This window comes from Rattus norvegicus, chromosome 9, assembly GCF_021556685.1.
Source record: "Rattus norvegicus strain SHRSP/BbbUtx chromosome 9, alternate assembly SHRSP_T2T, whole genome shotgun sequence".
NCBI lineage: Eukaryota > Metazoa > Chordata > Mammalia > Rodentia > Muridae > Rattus > Rattus norvegicus.
In genome coordinates, this window is record NC_141542.1 from 59786588 (window position 1) to 59806711 (window position 20124).

Below are 20124 nucleotides of genomic sequence, written 5' to 3' on the forward strand. Positions count from 1 at the left end.
CAAAGGCACTGCCTGTTGGGAAAGAAATCCCAAGCTATTGCTAATGACACACAATGGAGCTCCTCTGGGCACTAGAGTAAGGACTCAGAGAAATCAATGAGACTGATTGTACTCAACCAAACCCTTGACTTTGTGTAGTTAAGTTGAGAAATTCAAGTTAACCATGGCTTTGGCTCCCCTCTATAAAATGCTTGGGTTGGTCCATACCTGGGGAACATACCCCAGCCTAAAGTGATCACATGCCCAGCCTCCAGCACAGCTCCGCTGGGGCAGATGGTTTGGGGAAAGTAGAAGGTCATTAGCGGCCTCATCCCCATTATCATCAGCCCAAAGACCATCCCGATGCACTCTGCTCTAGGAGGCCTAGAAAACCCGCATCTTTCATAGTAATGACTTCCAGTTTACAGCCTTCGTTTGTTATATTTCCTCAATAGCTGTTGTGTTGAGATTAACTGCATAAATGGTCTGCAGCTGTCTGTTATGAATTAAGGGAGTTTAATCAAAGTATTTCTAATGTACAGCATAATGATAATACATGGGGGAAGTAGTATTTAAGAGATAATGATGGCTTCAGAAGATCACTGTTGTAATGTTTAGTGCACATGCCTTCAGCATTGAATTTGTTGTTGTTCTGAATATGCTTAATGGATCACTGAAAAGCTGCCTAATGCGGGATTGTTTGATGGGGCTGACAGAACTGGAATTAGCCCATTGCTGTTTACTGCATACAGCCATTAAGATTAATTGCTGCCAGATAATTTTGACTGTTTTTATCTTCTGGAAAAAGTGTCACTAATGGGTTTATAAATTGGTTCACTATTACTAATAGTAAGGCCAGTGTGACAGGATAGAATGTCAGCTAATTCTAAAGATAAAGGTAGGAAAGTAGAAAGTACTGTACGGCTTGCTGGTTTTAAGGGATACTGTTATCTAAGAACAGACAGACTGATATATGATGCTCATTAATGCTCCTTCCTGAGGTTCGGGTTGAACCTAATAGATGCTAATAAACTCTTATTTGATGTCCCATTAAAAAGCTCAATCTGTTTTCTGCATTAATGCCTGGTGTTGTTTATCACAACTTTGACGACTGAACCCCAAATTCTAATCTATTTTGTCTCCAAGTGTTATCTGAGCACCTGGTCGTGATGCTCAGAGAACGAAGAAAGTTCGAGAATTTATAAGTATATGGTAGGAAGCTCTTCTGACAGGTGTTCCTAATCCAGGCATTGTGTGTGTGTGTGTGTGTGTGTGTGTGTGTGTGTGTGTGCAGTGCAAGCTTCTAGAAACACTATGTGAGTATTCTACTCATTGTACAGAGATTGCTCACACTTAAATTTCCAAAATTTACGTAATTTAGCTTAGTGGCTAGAAAAAATCTAAACATACTTATCTCTTACCACATTCTAGAGTTTAAAAGATTCTGAGCATATTCTTCTAAGAAAACAAAAAGGATGTAACTGTTTTCCAGGGATATGAGTCTAGTAAATTACTCACAATGACCCTATAGCTGCCACTGGAACTTTCAATCGTAGCTCCTTGTTTGTCTAGAGAAGTTACTTCCTCAAAAGGTCTGTCATGTGGCCAGCTTGACACACTGCTAACAAACCTTTCATGTTGAATTTCAAGCATACCCTTTACATCTGAGAGAGCAGGAAGTAAATAGAAAAAATATAAACAAATAAACTACAAACACTTAAGATGAGCAAGGAGTAGGTAATGAGAGAGGGAAGGGGAAGGGAGGGAGAGAACTTTGAAGACGCTTCATCAATAGTGGATCCTGGGAAAGGATTAAGCATTGCTTTGTGAATTCAAAAGCATTTTTTTTGTTTTTTTGTTTTTTTAGCAAAAATACCCTTTCTATTCTTTATAGTGTACTTCAAGTTTTACATTGAAAAACTGATGTACTGAGACATATATAAAGTTATATATGAAATTGTTTCTTTTTCCTTACGGTGAAGGAGGAGAAAAGGCACACAACCAATGTCTAACTAACCCTCTCTGCACAGTATGTAAGGGGACAGTGAATCAGGCACCATCTTGGATAAGTGGTTTTCTCTTACATACTTTACAATGTGGAACTTGGTTGCAATAGTTAAAGTAAAACAGTAAGTCATATGAAAGAGTTTGCAATGCCCCTACAAGTCTTCAGGAAGAATCTTCATGTCCCTCCACTGTCCTGGTCTTACTCATTATTCTAAATCTCAGGAAAGTGGACAAAGACCACTATTGGCTTCTGCTCTAAGGAGGAATGCAATCTCTTCCTATTTAGGCTGCAAAAGGAAAGCAGGCACATTTTACTGAGAGGATTTTAGAACTCAAAGATGTATGAAAGCTCTTAGCTGCATGTGGCAAGATACACTAGACAAATGCAAAGACCTTTTCTACTCAAGAAATCTCTGTTTCACTCTGTCTCAGGCTTGCCCGAGTGGTTTAAGGATTAGGAGTTATTATACTGTCTATCTCTGACAACTTTTGTTACCTCCAGATGTCCCCATGTCATCCTCTGCCCCAAGAAGGAAATGTGAGTCCTTCACTGGCTTACCCTGCAGTCCTCGGAGTCAACAGAACATTGCCAATCAGATGTGTGCTTCAAGATTTGAAGGGAGATGTGTCTCCCACTATAATTTCAGTCTCTTTCAGAATCAGGAATGCCTGGGTTGGGGTCCAAGACAAGACACCAGAGCTCTCTCATAAGAGCTTGTATGTTCCTTAACTTGTGAATGCATCTATCTATTGGACTGAAAATTAAAAAAAAAAAAAACCAGACCCAGTTATGGTTGGAACCTGCTTGCCATCCTAGACAGTGGAGATGAAGATACATAAACTAACACTGGGGAGCACACACACACACACACACACACACACACACACACACACATACACACACACACACACACACACACACACCCGTTTCTCCCTCTCTCCCTTTCCCTGCACCCTCCCTCTCCCTCTCCTCCACTTCCATCTCTCTCTCTTTCTCCCTTTCCCTCTCCCTCTCTCTCAATGCTCCTGCCTAGGGTGAACAGGAAGCTAGACTTCCTTGAATACAATTGAGAAATGAGTACTGAGATTTGGACTCAATCCAGGCCCACGGTTTTAAACAATCTCCATTTGTTCGTCTCAGGAACAAAGAGGGAAGTTTCCCCAGCAGGTACTTCAAGGCTCTCTGTGTTAGGGGTATTTAACAGGGACACCGTGGCTCTAGGCACACAGCACTGCTGGGAAGGAGCTGTGTTTGCAGCATCCCTTGACATCTGCCTCATTTCAATAATTTCCAGCCATCAAACCTCTGTCTGAATGAGCATTAGGAAACAGAGCCATGTTTGGTTACTAATTTGAGCCTCTCACTCACTCACGCCTTTCTCTTTCTCTACAGTTTGAATTTCCTGCTGGTGAAGGGGCCCTGGTGATGATTTGAATGCCTGCAGCTTTCTATCCCTGTGACCAGACCAGACATGTTGCTATCATCTGCATCCTCACAGGAGGGACAAGGTAAGGCCGGTATGGGTGTCTACCATTCCCTTCTGTTAACCGTCAGCTTGCTTTTGAGCGATGCAGACACTCTATGCAGTTTCTCTATGAAGACACGAGCTGAGACTGAAGCCTCATTTCATATGAGGCCATGCAGGGTCATCTGAAGTCTCTCCCAGGTGAGATAATGGCTCTTCACTTATTACAATCCCGAATTTGAAGCTGTGACCTATGAGGTGCTCCATGCCAATGAACAAATGCTCTGAAATGATTTGCTGTGTGACAGGATGAGCTACTCTAACTTCCCAGAAGGCGTGGAATATTTCACCTGTGGGTGAGGCACCCCTCACCATCTCTTCTGATAGGGAAACTGAAGCAGCAGGTAATAATAAAAAATGAACATCTCACGCTAGCACCGACACCAGTGAGCCACATGGCACCAGCGGGGTGTTCTCACTTCAGCAGACTTTCTGGCCCAGGGCTCCTGAAATGTCTATACCTGACTCACTAAGTTCCTGTGGCGGAGCTCTGCCACACCAGCCCCATGCAGCTAATATGGTTATAGTCGCAATTCCCAGTAACCCGGCAAAATCAAAAGTCTTGAGGCTTGTAATTTATCAATCAGATTTATATCAGCAAATTCTCACCCCACAAAATGTCCGAACAAAGAACTCAGAGCAAATGGATATAAACTGCCAACCAAGATAAGACAAATTGTCCTGGGGTTGGGGATTTAGCTCAGTGGTAGAGCGCTTGCCTAGCAAACGCAAGGCCCTGGGTTCAGTCCCCAGCTCCGAAAAAAAGAAAAAAAAAAAGACAAATTGTCCTGTAAGTATCCATTCCTTGTAAGGCATTCATAGCTACCTGTGGCTATTTAAAGCCACACAGATCTTGGTCGTCCTCCTCTTCCTCCTTCTTTTCTTTCCTCTCTTCTCCTCTCCGTCATCCTCTTTCCCCCTCTAAAATTCTCCTCCCACCTTTTTTTTCACTACCCAATCACAGACCTTGCCTTATCTTGTTCCAGCCCTCACCTGCATATAGACATCAACCCACAGGAAACATCTCAGGAGAGGAGTTAGCAGGACCAAATCAGATCTACATGCAAGACTGGATCAGAATGCAAAGCTCCTGCTGGCTCTGCCTCTCATTCCCACCTACATTTTACCTCATGGTGGCTCCCATGTTGGTCATTGTGGTTGGTCCATCCAAAAGAATCTAGAATATTCAGAAGCACTCTAATTTAGTACTGTGTGTTCACTACTGTCAGAGATCTGGGAATGCCAGTCCTTAGCTTACCTTGGTGGCAAATGTCTCCAGTGTGTCTGGTCGCTATGCTTCATGTCTCTGTCTGGAGTATAGGCTCAGATTTAAGGAGTTTAAAATCACATCCTGGGTTTCTACGCTTTCATTTTGTGCCCTGGAAAACTCTCCCCTTGACATTGCAGGAAGTGAAGAGAGATGGAGGAGCAGTCCGCGGCCAAGCCTACTGTGTGTTTGGTGCTCTTTCTTCGTTCTTTGTTCTATGAAGCCCCACAGCATTCTGTAATGGTTCTGGGGGTTCTAGGAGCCTCCTTAAGTATTAGTGGTCTGGTGGGGAGAGTTTCTCCCAAGCCTACTCTATCTGTGAATGGTGGCCAGCACTTCTCTCTGCAATTCTGAGGAAAGGAAGAGTAAATTAAGACTGTCCCCCAAACCTACACAATTCCACAAGAAGTACCTAAGCAGACAAGAAGGAATATTAAAACACTATAAATGATTGCATGTAGAGAGTTGAGGGAAGTTGATCACTTATTCATCCTTTGTCCAAGTCAAAGAGTTTCTTTGGGAGAGAGGCTTCTGCCCACTGATTAATAATCAACATTTGGAAGGAAGCACGCTGTCTGATTGACAACTCCTCAAAGGGGCTTCATTGTAACTCAGCTCAGCTCACCTGTAGCAAATGACTTTCTTCAAATCATCTTTGACTCCTGGAAGTACTGATCTTTCCTTCTCCTATGGACACACACACACACACACACACACACACACACACACACACACACACAATTGCAAGGCTCTCACATCAAAAGAGATAAAAAGTAGTTTATTCTGAAGCCAAATGTATCTGATCATGGCTGAGGAAACACAGATCTAAGTTATGCCAGGCTCCATGTCCACACTTGGATGCTGCTTCATGGAGTTTCATAGTAACCAAGCAAAGAATGTCATAAATTAAGGCAATCCAGGACTCGAGCCTAGGGAACCCATATTTTAGGTAAGTCTTCCTATCTTAGTAAACCTAATGAAGATGATCCCTCACAGTCAACCCCAGGGATTAATCTAATCTAGATAATCCCTCAAGGGAGTGCCTATAGGCTCCCAGTTAATCCCATCACTTATCAAGTTGGTTGTCCATATGAAGTATCACACACACACACACACACACACACACACACACACACACAGAGAGAGAGAGAGAGAGAGAGAGAGAGAGAGAGAGAGAGAGAGAGAGAGAGAGAGAGAGCTCTCAGATCCTAGGGCAAAGCATATAATTGCAGTCTAGCTTGGAGGAAGAACAAATTTAGGTTCCATCAGACGATTTGCATGTGCAAACACGCTATGCCCACTGAGAAGTAAGGAGGAAGAAGATGGGAAGAAACAAAGATAAAGGAATAAGGCAGAAATAGAACGATGGCGGAGGCATTTCAGAAAGTATTTCCATTGGAAAGTCTAGTTTGTGAGTCCAGGATGTTAAGGGGAATGAGGTCAATTGGTAGGCCTACCTAGGGTCCTCTAAAAGCAGAGTCTGGAGCTGTGGAGGCAGTAAATGCAGTTAACATAGGCTGCATTTATGAGCATGAGAAAAAAATGTAGGATATGAGTTCAAATCCACTAAGCCCCTGGATAAGTTTATGTATACTACATTTTAGAATCATCTGTCTCCTCTAGTCTTTCTTCTTCATATTGTTAATGTCTGTTCTCTCAGTACTGTGTAATTACATCGTTTCCTGAATAGCATGTATCTTAAATACCTAAACTGAGATCATCTTGAACAGTACTAACCATTGCCTCAATGATATAGTGGCCTTAATGTCATTGTCCCATGCTATAATATCTGACCTCATCCAGACTAGGTAGCATGTGAGAAAATTATTCTCCAAGTCTGCTCTTTTACTTAACCTGCAAGGACTGGTGATGAGACATCAAAAACCAGTAACATAAATATTCATCTGAATCCTCTGAAGGGCTGTGGAGCCCCATCTCCAGGATTCCCAGTGCCTTGGATGCACAGTGCAACATGATAACTGAATTTTCTAACAAGGTTCTTAGTGGTGCTGATGTGGATGCTCTGGTCCATACATGCAGGGCCTGGGAAGAGATGGGCAGCGGTGGAATTAAGAGTCCATAAAAGGAATGAAAGACAAGTAAGTCAAGTGTCCTGAGAAGCCTTCAAGCAAAATGATCTTGTTTGCTAAAATCACAAAAGAGCTTAACAAGTCTCCAATCACCCACTGTGCTGTGACCAACTGTCTTAGAAAGGGACAAGAGTAAGGTGGCAGCATAATAGAAGAGATTCCATTTTATATGAACAAGAACAGCCTGTTGTCAAGTAATCAGATTAGATCAGCATGGCATTGCAATTTTGTTGTTGCTGTTGCTGTTTTTGTTGTTGCTGTTGATATTGTTGTTGTCATTGTTGTTACTGTTTGTTGCTGTTGCTAATGATGTCATTGATGCTATTGCTGTTGTTGATGCTGTTGTTACTGTTGCTGATGTTATTGCTGTTGTTGCTGTTGGTTTTGTTGTTGTTGTTTTTGATGATGTTGCTGCTGTTGTTGCTGCTGTGGATGTTGTTGTCATTGTTGCTGTCTAACTGTGGCACAACATGAGAATCTTTGACCTCATAACTTTAAAAAGCCAACAACATGGAAAGCAACAGAGGAAGAGAGCCTAAGGACAGAAACCATCTTAAATGACAAATGTGTTCAAACAGAGATATCACAATGAATCTTCGTCAACACAAATTCTTCCTAAATTGTGCTGTCACCCTAAATTGGGATGAACCTTGCTCCATGCAGGACAGGCTGGAGAGATGAACCAGGGACGACAAACTGTAGAGGACCTGGGAATGAGAACCATAGAACTGTCTACACCAAGTGTTCTAAACAATTGATGAATTATCTTGATCTTTTGAGGGTCAGGTTCCTTTCCTTGTGTGTAAGCTAGAATAATAATATCAGCACACTAGGATGTCATGAAGATCCAAAAAGATAATAAAAGACAAGTACCTTTAAGGACTGTAAAGTGAAAAGAGAGCTGGTTTTGGCTGAGCAGCAGCAAAAAGAACAGATCACCCAGGCACTTCTGGGATTAAGCTGGAAGGTGGTAGAGAGTAGATCCCAGGCTGAAGTTTAATATCAGTACAAGGATGATTGTGTTTGGAGCTTTGGTGATAGCAGTTCAGTTCAGTTCACGGAAGACTCAGTGTTACAGTCCTCAGAGCAAGATCCTTCTCTTATCTCTTTTACCTCTGTTCTCTAACCCAAAAGTTCTGGTGAATGTCTTTGATTGATAGGGATCATTGCCACAGAGAATGTAGTTGAAGATCTGCTTGTGACACTGTGCTGTGGCTCTGTTTAACCTCGGTTTTCACTCCACCCATTAACCAACATGATCCCCCATGATCGTTCTACCCGTAACTGTTTCTAACTAGATTCTTGGCATCTGGTAATAAAGATTTTGGTGTTTTTTTTTTAATTAAAGACAAAAACCAAACAAATACCAAAGACAAAGACTGGTTATTTTTCATACAATTTCATTGAAAAGAAGCAGTTTCTCAAGAGAACACTAGACAAGAATAGGATTTAGGTTACGAGGTGTAGTTTTTGTTTGGTGGGTTGGTTTGTGTTCATTTGTGTTGCATACATCGCAGAAAACTCCACCCATTCCTCACATGTATGGAGATCAAAGCCGTACCCTGATATGCAAATGGGAGGAGAGAAAAGTTGGCAAAATTCTTTCCTAATTCCAAACAGAAACCATTTAGAGCTGGATTCATGGGTTCAAATGGAACCTATGCAGTTACTCGTGGCCCTGGGCTTCCAAAGATCTTGTACACTCCTAACTCTCTATATTCATTGTTTTGAATATTGTTCTTTATTACTTAGGTATGCAAAGTATTTTCATTTTATACTGGGCCCAGGTCTCCAGGTTGGACAATGGCTTTCTAATACACTCTCTACCACTGATCACAATAGTAGTCTCCCAGAGCAGATAAACAGATGAGGACAGCTATAGTTTACTACAGCGATACACACAGAGAAGACTGGTCCCAAGGCCCTTCACTGGTTAATCTCTGGCTTGGAACACAGGTTTAGTGTAAGTAGTCTGTTTTCAATAGTGAACAGTGTTGTAGCTGAATGGCCATGCCCTACACCATTGACCTAGACCTCTCAATCTCTTAACGGCACCAGTTTGTAAACTTGGGTAAGAGCATGTGGCTATGCCTCAGGGCTTTTATCAACATCTTATTAGGTAGTGTGTAGGAAGGCCCTCCTGCTTTCTGTACAAACATAAAAGAAGTAGATTTTGTCTCATTTTTATTCTTAGAAGGAGGGTATTCTGTTGTTGTTAAATATTTACATATGTTTGGCATCAAACCTATGTAAATTTACATATGACTGGCATCAAAATATTGGGTTCACATGATCCTCCTACCTCAGCCTGTTACTGTACCTGTACCTGTGGCTACAACTGTGTACACAGTTGCTAGGGTACAGGTTTGTACTACACCTCATTCTAAGTCACATTTTCTGCCAGGATATTAACCCTTCCTAATCTGACCTCGTGTTATTTGCAAACGCCAACAGGAAATGTCTCTGGGAAGCTTCTAGAGCATACATTAGAACAAGGAGGAAGTATTTGAATTATATGCCCCTTTTTGCCCTTTCAAAAACCAATGTTTTGTGATAAAATTAGCAACACTTTGAGAAAAATAAGAGCCGGTCCCTTCTGCCAGACTCTACACCCTCAGTGTTGAGTGCAAACCAACAACAGAGGTTACATGGATCATGAATTCCATACCAATATACATACCTCTTACACACACACACACAGTTGGTCTCAGACATTGGGGTTGAGGGGCTCATATGTGTCAGCTCAGGTCCATCTTAAGTCCACTATCAAAACTTAGATGACTTGGGTGTGGATCAGTGACAAAATGCTCACATATCATGGTTCAAGCCCCGGGGTTATAAAAACATAATAACAGCATTAATAGTTGTTATTATGATAATGTGACAAACAACCTCTACCTAGAGTAATCTCTATACTAAATATGTTCTTTCCCCAAAGCATGTTTAGCAACTGAGATCACAGATCTTAGGACTGAGTCACAAAGAGCTGAGAGTCTAAAGTGTGGATGTTTTCATACACATATAATATTCATATATTTGTTGACCTAAAATCTCAGAAGCTTAAAGATCCACTGGAGCTCAGGACCATCCTCCAATCTAAGGCTTTGAGGACAGGTAAGACTTCCTAAGCCCTCAAAGACTTTCTACAGTACTACAGAAATATTTTCAAACCCATGCTTAATGCATTTAAATTCATAATAGCCAGGGAATGGAATTAACCAGGATGTCCATCAACTAATGTATGGCTAAGGAAAATGTGATACAAATACAGAATGGAATATTTTTTGGGTGAAAAGAAAACACAGATAATGAAATTTGCAGATAAAAGGTAGAACTGGAAAAAATTATATTGAGTAAGGACACCCAGATTCAGAAAAATAAACATGGCATGCTCTCTTTCTTATGTTGAGCAATCTAGAGTGCCTATGGACACTGGAAATTGGCAACCACATGTCTGAATGCTTTAATGGCTGGGGCTTCTAAAGTATAGGTAAATTGAATCATAACCTGCACCTTATTCTCCCTATTCTGACATCATGTTATCTGAATATTGGAAAAGAACATTTCACTGAGAAACTTCCAAAATGTATAGCATAACAAGAAGAACAAAGTATATTGTAAAAAAGAGAAATGTATATTCAAAGAAGAAATATTTTAATTATATCTCCCTTTCTTCCCTTTTAAATCAATCCTTTTGGCTAACATTAGCAATACTTTGAAAAAGGAATGTCAAGAGGGAGACTATCAGGGCAGAGAGATTCAAAAATGGGGTGGGAGGGTGTAGGGTCTGGAAAAATGAGGTATGTTGGAAGACTTAACCAAAATAGAAGTAAGTGAAAAACATATATAGAACACTATTATTTTTCAACCCAGAGGCTAAATTTACTAATACAAAAAAAATAGAATGTGGATGATGTTTAAGGAGAGGGGGAATATATGTTTGTTGAAGATGTAAGTAGAAATGGGATCGGGAAAGAGTAGGGAATTAGATAAAGCTAAAATAATACATCTTCCATGGGTCTACAATGTTGCTCCTAAAAGACATGTGTTTTAAATGAAAGTCTCAAGCTCAGTGTTAAGCATGTGGTACCTCCCTGTAAGTTATTGGTCAGGGAGGTCCTAGAGGCAGCCAAGATGGCATAGGTTATTGCCATTGCTCATAACTAGATGGTAAAACCCTGTTGTTGAAGACACCCTCCACTTTCAATGTAGAAAATAAGAGCTCAACCCCAAGTTGACCAGTAAACTTTTTTCCCTTCTGGCTGGCTTACATAGTGCCCAAGATAATATTCAGGTTTCTGGAAGAGAAAAGTCATTAATAACCTTATCCATTGCTGGACACTGCATGCTGTAATAGTGACCTGTTAGCAAGATGTGCCCACAAATGCAACAGTGGCATGTCACTTATATGAGTAAACAGCCCTGTGTGATGGGACATGAGCTTGCTCCTCAGTAGAGAGATCATGCCTGTACTTAAAACCTGGTCAAAAGCCTATGACTGGGGACATTATAGACCCTAGGTGGGAACCTACTGTTGTTATTTTGAAAAGTTATTACTTTCTCAAACTGCATGCTAAATGTGTATGCTTATATCCACACATCAGTGCTACTCTCAACTTAGGTCAGAGAAGTTCATTTCTGCAGTGATTAACAGTTAATATAGAGACAACTAACCTGAGTGCCGAATATAAAATAACACTGGATTCTCAGGTGTGGATAGATCATCTACATCTGATTCCTCCTCATTCAAGACTCAGAGAATGTCACAGAACACGTGTGGAAAGAATATAAGCTATTCCACATTGCAGGAATAGCTATGAGATGGTGAATCTAGATGTGACACGGCTGTTGCTCACATCAAAGCAGCTGTGGCAACTTGCACAAGACCCGTACAAGATCAAACCAGTCAAAACCCAAGTATGGATGGAGGCAGGGTCTCTGAGACCCCACACCTATCAAAGGAGCTATTGGTAGTTGATGTTTGCTAAGGGAGAGAGAGAGGGAGAGAGAGAGAGAGAGAGAGAGAGAGAGAGAGAGAGAGAGAGAGAGCTACTCTCCTTTGGTGCTAGAGGTTTTCTCATGTCCCAGTGCATGGTCTGAACCATGCAGATAAGGGTAGCACTAACTTGGGGTTATTAATATCAGAAATGAAATTACAAGATGGCATGGATTTATGATGGAGACAGGGTGGAAATATAGTAGTGTCTTAGTTTGGGTTACTATTGCTGTGGTGAAACATCATGACCAAAAACAAGTTGGGGTTATTCAGCTATCTCTTCCATAACATCAAAGAAACCAGGACAGGGACTCAAACATGGCAGGAACCTGAAGGCAGGAGTTGGTGCACAGGTCACGGAGGGGTGCTGCTTATTGGTTTGCGTAGCCTGATTTCTTCTAGAACCCAGGACCACCATCCCTGGGATGGCACCAACCACAATGGGCTGGGCCCTCCCCCATTGATCACTAATTGAGACAATATCTTACAGTTGAACTTCCTGGCAGAATTTTCTCAATTGAGGCTCCCTCCATTCTGATGACGCTAGCTTGGGTTAAGATAACACCAACCTAGCCAGTACATGTAGATAGAGACAATACATTATATACATATATAAAACTTTCAAAGAATAAAGGAAATATTTACAAAGGAGGTGGAGGAAGAAGAGGCCAACTCATGTAAGAAAGCTCAGTGCTTTGCTACTTCTGTTATTGACATCAGAAGTTGCTGCTATAATGGTAAGAGTACAGAACGAGACACAGACACTATCTTAAAACTGTGGATTAAGAGCTGTAAAGGCATCTTAATGTGTAAGGCACCTGTCATGAAGCCTGACCTAAGACGCATGTGGTAGAAAGAGAAGTTGCTCCTGACCTCCATATGCATGCTATGACATGAATATGCACTTTCCAACACACACAATGAAAAATTAATAATGTGCATGATCTAAGGCATACTCCTAAGTATTTTCCAGTGCAAAAACCAAGTGCAAAAGAATCAATGGGAAAAAAACCATCAAGTCAGCTGTCCATCAACATAGCTTATGTTCCCTCATGATCCACCGTGTTGCTGATGGCTCAGCTTACTTTCAGGGTTGTGAGTTTTGCTTTGGAAAGCATGATTGATGTTGTCAGGCCTCCATGGAATGCATCATTAGTTGTTGGTGGGGAAGCTCAGATGGTAGGAGCTCCATGGTAATGAGACGAAGGTTAGAGGTTCAGTGCCCATGTGGGCCACTTAGCGTTTGTCTCATTCATGTCCCCAGACTATTCCCAATATGAGCCACCTGTCCACAAAATGTGTCTCCAAGAGGGGAGGCAGGATGTATAAAGAATTTTACTGGTCCTCTACAGATCAGTCATGTCTGGAAATCCACCCTTCTGGGAGCCCCTGGTGGCTAATGAGGAACAGGGTAGCATTCAAGAAACTCATTCCGATGACCACCTTGTGCAACTGTCCCTTCATTTACATCCTCAGAAAAAGCATCGACAAATGAGATGGTGCCAGACAGACAGTGGTAAGGTGCCCTGCACTGCAACTAAACAGTGTTTGCTCTTCACTGTACAGAAAACACCCACCACATGTGCTTGTGAATTATTCAGTCAGTGAAGAATGTAGTGGCACTATAATCTCTCCCCTTAGGAGATTGAGGCAGTACTCTGTCTCTGATCAAGCAGGAAAAGAAATATTAAACTGGAAAATACTCAGTTAAGTGTACTTGAAATTATAGTGGGAAAAGGAAAATACTTCTTGGCCTCCTAGATAAAGTGTGTGTGTTACATTCAGAATCGTTCTTCGTAATTTATTTCTGTTTACCTCTTACACACTCACCAACGTTCAGTTCAAATCCAGCTGTGTCTGTAATGGACCACAAGTGCACACAGATCCCTGGTATTGCATATGTCTCCATCCCTATGGATAACTTCTCAGGTGGGGTGGGTTATTAATGTCTGATGCTAAGGTTTAAAACCCAAAGTCACATGCACTCTCTGTGCAGGTTGTGACTTGTGCCTCCATTTCCCTTTTTTTGTTTGTTTGTTTGGTTGTTTTTTTTTTTTTGTTTTGTTTTTTTTTTTTTGCTTTGACTATCAAGTTCAGTACAGAAGTACAAACTGGCTCCTGAGGTTTTGTGGATGATGAAATTTGCTAATTTAAAAAACCCTCTAGAAAATTACCTGAAGCATGTTACTTGCTTAATACACACAAAGCATTCTTTTTCATCACCATCTTATTAAAGTCTTTAATTATAGGAAGGATTTGGAAGGGAAACCTTTTAAGTCCTTGTGTAACCACCCTACTCAAGTTAGTCTGAGCTGGTTTCCTTCCCCATAACTGGGACTCTATGTGAACAAAGAGGCTGAATTATGTACCAAGAACACTCCTAGGGCTTGGTTAGCATCAACATAGATTGTGCAATGACGTGCTCAAGAATTCACTTGACGTATTTTCATGTTTCACATCCATTTGCAAACATGTAAGTTCTGTATCTTTGATCAAAGCACTTGCATGTGCTACTCACCTGTTTGGGATCACATGGCAATGCTTCATCAGCCACAGCCATTATCTCTGACTTTGTGAAGAAAGAAGGAAGTCTTTGTAGCAAACAAAATTTCTTGCCATGCTCTAGATATCTATTCAAAGCTTTAGCCACTTGGCAAAACCACACACTTCAATATGTTCAAAACAATGGAACTGTGCCATTGATGGAGGGCTATACCTTTAATCTCAGCATTTGTGAGGCAGAGGCTGATGGGTCTTTATGAGTTCTTTGCCAGCCTGGTCTGCATGGTGAGTTCCAAAATGGCCAAGGCTACATAGAGAGATCCTAGCTCAAAACACTACTGACATTATTAATATTATTCTGTTATGCTTACAGTCAGGAATCTAGCATAACTATCCTCTGAGAGGCTCCACCACAGCATACAATGAAAAGAGATGCAGAGACTCACAGCCAAACATTAGATAGAACTCAGGGAGTCTTAACGAAGATTTGGGAGAAGGATTGAGGGACCTAAAGAGGACAGAGACTCCACGGGAAAACCAACAGAGTCAATTAACCCAGAGACTGAATCACAAATAAGCTGAACCTAGGCCCCCTGCACAGATTTAACAGATAAGCAGCTTAGTCTTCATGCAGGTCCTCCAACAAATGGTGAAAGGGCTGTCCTTGAGCTTGCCTGCCTGCCTGTAGATCCTGTGACCCTAAATGAACCACCTTGTCTGGACTCAGTGGAAGAGGATGTGGCTAGTCCTTCAGGGACTTGATTAATTGATTGATTGATTGATCAATCGATCAATCGATCGTGTGTGTGTGTGTGTGTGTGTGTGTGTGTGTGTGTGTGTGTAGGTGTTAGTGATATGAGGAATGACACCCAGAGTGGGGCTTCTCCTTCTCAAAAGAGAGGGGGAAGGTGAAACGGGGGAGGATTTGCATGAGGGGGTACTAGGAAGAGAGGAAGGGCTGATATAGGGTGATAAAGTGGATAAATAAAATAATGTAAAATAAAGAGAACCCAAGAATAAGCAGACTATACACAGCTGACAAAAGAATCAGTGAATTATAAACCTAACTTGAGTAAATCACTCAGAATATAGCACACATATACAAAGAGGTATTAAAAATAAAGAAAAATAATGCCCCGTATTCATCAAGTAAAAGTATCTTAGTTAGGGTTTAATTGCTGTGAGGAGACACCAGGACCAAGGCAACTCTTACAAAGGAAATTTAATTGGGAATGACTTAGTTTCAGACTTTCAGTCCATTATCATCATGGTAGGAAGCAAAGCATGGCAGACAGGGTGCTCTAGAAGGAGCTGAGTATTCTACATCTCAATCCAAAGGCAGCCAAAAGGAGACTCTCTTCTGTACTGGGTGGAACTTGAACACCAGGAGACCTCAAAGCCCACCTCCACCACTGACGCACTTCCTCCAACAAGGCTGCACTTCCTCCAACAAGGCCACACATCCTAATCATGCCACTTCCTGTGGGCCAAGCATATTCAAACCACCACAAAAGGCTCCACCAAATTAACAGAACTAAGAATCAAGAGAATATTTGAACATAAATTCATTGCTAATTTTCCAAAACCAAGGGGCTTCTGAATAAAGAAGTCTCACAATTTCTAAACAAATAGAAATAATTTTATACAGGCACCCATCAGATCAAAATTAAGAAGCCTAAAACAAAATGTCTTAAAACAGTAAGAAATAAAAGAAATATTGTCCTCAAGGGAAACACAAAAGTAACAACTATGGACTTCTTGTCTAGTCTAAAAGAGCCTGAAGAAAGTTGAATAAAGGGTCAATCTATATCCAACTGAACTACCATCCACACATGGGGAATAAAATAAGGATGATTTCAGGTCAATATTTAGAGATTATTATAGACATAATCTCTTATGCAAGAAACAAACACTAAAGAATACGTTTAAGTAAAATTTAACTCAAATATGAAAATGTTAATTATAAGAAGAATTGATTATGTTAATGTGTGTCATTAATAACCCACGTCTTCAGGAGACACAGTCAAAATTCCAGAATGAATGGAGAAGGGGGTCCCAGAGGTCCAATCTATGGAAAGTCAAAGGCATTATAAAGTGTTTATTACAGCTGGAGGAAAGAAAGCCACCCTTCTTTGTGGCTGATAGGGACACAGTTTTAGGTCCGTGTCTCATGAATGGACACACACACACACACACACACACACACACACACGAGTGGCACTAATTGGACTCAGGGTTATTAATAAGAAATAAAAAGGAAGATATGAGGTTGGGAGAGACACAAACCAGGAGTTAGAGGGAAGTGTGTTGGGTGAATATAATCAAGTATGTTGTATAAATGGCATTGAATTTTCAAAGAATATAAAAGGCAGTAAGTAAATACAAATGAATCTAAACTTCATTACTAAAAGTACACAGCTATGTTGAAGAGCTAAAGTAAAAATTCAAGATGCCAGGTAATGGAAATAATACAGGAGACAGTGAAAGCTGAGAGATTCAATTCTTCCCTATTCAAGGGTTGAAATGTTAATAAACTTATAAACTCTACCACATCAAATATGGTTGTTAATGTCTAGCAGGATTATGATGCTAGGTTTTGTGGGATGCAAAGCTTATACAGTATAGAACGCATATTATTTCCTCTTTAAAGAAAAATAAAGTCACCTTAAAATTTTTCACATCTTGGGGCTGGGGATTTAGCTCAGTGGTAGAGCGCTTACCTAGGAAGCGCAAGGCCCTGGGTTCGGTCCCCAGCTCCGAAAAAAAGAACCAAAAAAAAAAATTTTTTTTCACATCTCACTAAACATCTGAGCTGTATGTGAAGGTTGGAGGGAGTGCATACGTGGAGGGACTAGAAAGTTTACTCTTTCTGAGTTTCCCATAGTAAACCCATCTGGAGCGTAACCTTTATAAAAATCAAAATGAAAATGCTTAACTCTCATTTAGGTTTAGAAAGGAAGGGAAAAAATATAGAAATGTCACCAAACTAGTACAATCAAAGAAAGAAGAAAATAAGCAAAAGAAATCACCAAAAGTCTAAAACGACCAAATAGAGCAGTAATTATAGTTATTGATCCAACCATTCAACTTAATAAGTTAGAAACAAAAAAATCAAAAGAAACAGGAAAAATTTAAAAGATAGACATTTGGTCAGTGCTAGAGTCAAGGCTTGGTCTACAAAGTACTTCCCAAGCCAACATGGGAACCTGAGTTCAGTTCCTAGACCAGAATAGAGTATGGTGACTCTTGTAATTTCAGCATCAGCGGGGTGGTGATAGGATAGCAGAAAGAGTTTTGGGACATGTGGGCCAGATAGTTTAGCTCACTTGAAGAGTTCACAGCTGGGGAAAGACTTCATCTCAACAAAAAGGTGGGCAGTACCCGAGGAATGACCCCGAAGTTTTACCTCTAGTCTACACAAGCGCGCGCGCGCGCACACACACACACACACACACACACACACACACACACACACACACACACACACACAGAGGTCACTGCCAGTGATTTAACTGACCTCTGACTTTGAAAGTTGAGAATTAAATAGTCTTCATTAACAAGACCTCTTACCTATCGGAATGCCAAAATATTAATAGGAGTTTGTTCACTTTGAGATCTTTGTGGTTTATACATCTCCCCTGGAAAAGCTCAAAGCTTCAAACACTCTTCAAGTTAACCAACCATTAAAAAGATGATTTATACTGACTCTCCCTGTGTTGGCTAATTACTCTGTGGCCTGAGACACCTCTTATCTTTCTGACATGTCATGGGAAGAAACAGGAACCTTTCAGAATGGGGTAGTAGGACTTTGCAAGTGCTATGTGTCCTGGGGAGAGTGTCATATTCAACTCCATGAGGCTGAGTTTCACATTCCCTGAACAGAGACTTCACCATAACACAGTGTATTCTTGATTTGAAAATAAGTTTTGAGTCAGATAAATAGCTCAGTAGGTAAAATGCTTACTACACAAGCAAAGAAGACCTGGGTTTACATCCCCAGAGGCCATGTTCAGGGCCTGTCATGAAGACAGACACCTGCAAACTCAGGACGGCAGGGCTAAGACTGGACAAGAGAAGAGAAGCTCATGGGCCTGTTTGGCTGAATAAGAAACTTCTGATTCAATGAGGAGAGAGACTTCTAAAACAGACAGGAGTTGATCGAAGGATGACATCCCAAGTCAAACTTGAGTCTCCAATCACATACACACCCAGACTACCAAGTACACGGGTACTTATACCATCACCTCCACTGTCATTGATTGATGAGTGGATGGATGTGTGGATTGAGTGAGTGAGCGAGTAACTGATTCACTAAAACAAAAAGAAAGAGTGAACTTCTCAGGCTGGTCAACTCACGGTTCTTTTATTCCATTGTAAGTTCTCTTTTCTTTAAGCACGAGGGTGTATCATTGCTTTTACAAGACATGGTTGTTTCTAAATGGGCTTAGGAATCACCATGACTATATGTTCAAAGTGGCCCATATCCAATGTACGGACCCAAAAAGGTCGCCTTGCACTCCACCCGGGGTTCCATTCTAGGTGTGCTCCTCAGAAAGGAGAGAGAGAGAGAGAGAGAGAGAGAGAGAGAGAGAGAGAGAGAGAGAGAGAGAGGAGAGTCTTCCTTTTCTATCTTGCCTGTCGCCTGGAGCTGGGAAGATGGTTTTCATCACACAACCGATTCAAAGCAAGCAATATTCTGTCGGGATGAGGAGCCCCTGAGCTGAGCAGGGCAACAGGTCTGACTCAGCTCGCTGGCCTCTGCGCTCCACAAGTGATCGCTGCCTCAAGTAAAGGTATAAATTATCAGGCTGCACTGGGATTTCGCCTCAGCGCCTCGCCATTAACCTTCCACCCTCCTCACCAGCAATCACGGTGCAGAGAAAAGGTCCGCGTGTGGCCCGGCAGAAGGGAGCGCCAAGGTTTTGCTGACTTTTGAATTAAGAAAGGAAAAGAAAAATATCCTAACTGTGTCACATAAAAGGTATAGCAATTTGGGGTTTGGTTGTTTCCTGTAGAAGGTGTATGATTTTTTTTTCAACCCCTCCTCTATTTTTCGCTTAAAAAAAATAATTGTTAAGTTTTTCAACATTGTGGCCTTAGGAGGTAATTTGCTAAATAGGACAAAATTAGCTGATTTTTGGACCATTTAAAAGAACATTTCTTTTGAAAGCATATAAAATGTATTAAAGCAATCTCCGAAGTCTTTACCCCTGCTTGAGATTTTAATTTACTCTGAGCTAATAAATTATCCCCCTTCACAGAAGCTATTGAAAATTTTCGGTTAAATCCTTTTTAAATTTTAATGTGTTCAATTGAATCCCGAGCAATTTCGACACACACACTCACAGCTTGGGGTGGTCAGCCTACCATGTCAAGGCTGAGAAGGGGTCAGATTAGCATGGACCCCTCGGCCCCCTGGGATGGCCAAGGTGATATTAACCAGTGTGATTTCCCCCACACATACAGTTTCCGACTGTTGGATAATTACTTCTCCACAACAGCTTTTAACAAATGCCCCTACTCGAAGGCCAAGAGCATTTTCTCTGCCTCTGCAGTGAGGGAGGAGGTGACAGAGCAGAATGGAGGAAGAGGTGCAGAGGGGAGCAGCCACAGGCTGACATCAGAAGCGCCCAGAGCTCTGGGTCACTTTGGTCCTGGGGTTCACTGAAGCAGAGGCTCAGCTTAATCTCAGGCAGGGCCCTACACTACCTCTGAACACTTCTCAGAAATATTTTTTCAGGCTATCAATTATTATAT